Here is a 2,500-nt window from a genome sequence, read left to right as displayed (position 1 = left end):
CACGGGACCTCGGTTTTATCGTCTCATCCGAATAACCAGACGCTCAGTTGAAGTTTTCCTGTCAAAAGTCGGTGAGACAGGGCGACTGAGAGCGGGATTCGAACCCAACACCCTCATGGACTCTCTGTACTGGCAGATGAGCGTCTTAACCATTCAGCCACCCTCATTCCCCGGCACAGATCACTCACTCACTCATTCGCTCGACCGCTGGGGTCGTTGGGGGGCGGGTGGGGGGGGACATGAGGAAGATGTCATAGCTCGCCACGCCGTTCTGTTGGCAGCTGTCGTGAAGGAGATCTGGCATCGTCATTTTTGGTCCATTCCTTGACGTTGTCGGACCAGCTCTTTCTCTGCCGCGCCCCCGTCTGCGCCCTCCCTCTACAGTCCCTTGCAGGATGGTTTTGGAGATCTCCAAATCCAAAACCATCCTCCAAAAACACACAGATAGATTGACGCATAAAGAGACACAGACAGGGAGGGAGAGAGAGAGAGAGAGAGAGGGAGGGAGAGAGAGAGAGAGAGAGTAACAGACACAGAGATGCAGAAACACAGACGCTGACGGACAGACGGACAGACAGACAGACAGACAAACGTCCACCCTACATTAGCCCACATGAAGCTGCCGAATAATAGACATATTGTATAACTTGTGGTTTTGACAAACAATGGACAAAGCCTTGTCAGTACACCGACTATGGTTAAGTACTCTCTCTCTGTGTGTGTGTGTGTGTGTGTGTGTGTGTGTGTGTGTGTGTGTGTGTGTGTGTGTGTGTGTGTGTGTGTGTGTGTGTGTGTGTGTGTGTGTGTGTGTGTGTGTGCAGTAAGTGGTTGTGTTTAAACCCGCTTTGAACAAAGATAGGGCTTTTAAATCCATTTGCCTTGTCAGAACTTGTGGAGTGTTCAGTAAACAGTATGTGACTTCAGTCGTACGAGATTTAGTAGTGTGTGCACGAAGGCTTATTTCGGATATATCATATGTTGTATATACCTACCTGTGCGCGTGCGCGCGTGTATGTGCATGTGATATATGTGTGTGTGTGTGTGTGTGTGTGCGCGCGCGCGCGCGTGTGTGTGTGTGCCCCCCTGAGCCCCAGACACAGAGAATCTGCCCCTTCCTATCTCTGCGGCTGCCTTCACATCTACACTCCATCTCGCTCACTACGATCGGCTTCGGATCCACTCTGTTTACGCATACCCAGATTCAAACACTCGACTGTTGGTCGCCGTTCTTTCTCTGTCTCTGGACCTTGCAATTGGAATGAACTTTCTCTTTCGCTTCGTCAAGTCTCCGCACTCAGCTCTTTCAAGTCTGGCCTTAAAACCCACCTCTTCACAAAATAGCCTCCCTTCCCTGCCTCTTCCTTGTCTTCAGTTTCTGCAGTTTTAGAGTTATGCATGCGTGTGAATGACTGGTGCGAAAGCGCTTTGATTTGTCTCTGCACAAGATTCAGCGCTATATAAATACCATTATTATTATTATTATTAAACACAGCGGATGTGAATTCACTGACCCCGATGGCCTGGAAGGGGGGTGAGACCTTTTCACCTTCAAATCAATAATGAAAAGGACAGAGCATATCTCCAGATGTATTACATCTGAAACGTTAACTACTATACCAAACCCGTTTGACAACGTCTTTTGTGTGAACTACCGTAAACTGATCAGAATAATAATTCATCGTTATCCAAAGGAAACAACGTGTGCCAATGCCTGGTTCGTTTTCTTCGGTGAATACCATGTGTACGTCTGCCTCTCTCTCTCTCTCTCTCTCTCTCTCTCTCTCTGTCTCTCTCTCTCTCCACCCTGTCTGTCTGTCTCTGCCTCTCTGCCTCCCTCTCTCTTTGTCTCGCCCTCTCTCTGTCTCTGTCTCTCTCTCTACTTCTTATGTCTGTCTGTCTGTCTCTGCCTCTCTGTCTCCCTCTCTCTTTGTCTCGCCCTCTCTCTGTCTCTGTCTCTCTCTCTACTTCTTATGTCTGTCTGTCTCTGCCTCTCTGTCTCCCTCTCTCTTTGTCTCGCCCTCTCTCTGTCTCTGTCTCTCTCTCTACTTCTTATGTCTGTCTGTCTGTCTCTGCCTCTCTTTATCTCGCCCTCTCTCTGTCTCACTGCCTCTCTCTGTGACTCATGTCTGTCTGTCTGCCTGTCTCTCTGTCTCTGTCTCTCTCTCTCCCTCCCTTCTCTTTCCTTCTCTATCCCTTGTCTCTATCTCACTCTCTCCACCCCACCCCCCACCCTCTGCCCCATCTCTCATCTCTCTCCTCCCCCCCCCCCCTCACCCCTCCTCTCTCTCTCTCTCTCCCCTGTCTGTCTGTCTCTGCCTCTCTGTCACCCTCTCTCTTTGTCTCGCCCTCTCTCTGTCTCTGTCTCTCTCTCTCTACTTCTTATGTCTGTCTGTCTGTCTCTCTCCCTCCCTTCTCTTTCCTTCTCTATCCCTTGTCTCTATCTCACTCTCCCCACCCCACCCCCACACCCTCTGCCCCATCTCTCATCTCTCTCCTCCCC

The 2,500-nt window shown here is 50.1% G+C and overlaps 1 protein-coding gene across 3 annotated transcripts in view; it reads right to left on the bottom strand.

Annotated features, from left to right (window-relative positions):
• Nucleotides 1-2,500, bottom strand: part of LOC143289785 (cytosolic phospholipase A2-like) — a 99,244-nt gene that overhangs the window by 74,996 nt on the left and 21,748 nt on the right. The window lies entirely within an intron of this gene.

This window comes from Babylonia areolata, chromosome 14, assembly GCF_041734735.1.
Source record: "Babylonia areolata isolate BAREFJ2019XMU chromosome 14, ASM4173473v1, whole genome shotgun sequence".
Classification (NCBI taxonomy): domain Eukaryota; kingdom Metazoa; phylum Mollusca; class Gastropoda; order Neogastropoda; family Buccinidae; genus Babylonia; species Babylonia areolata.
This window is presented reverse-complemented; position numbering and strand designations above follow the sequence as displayed.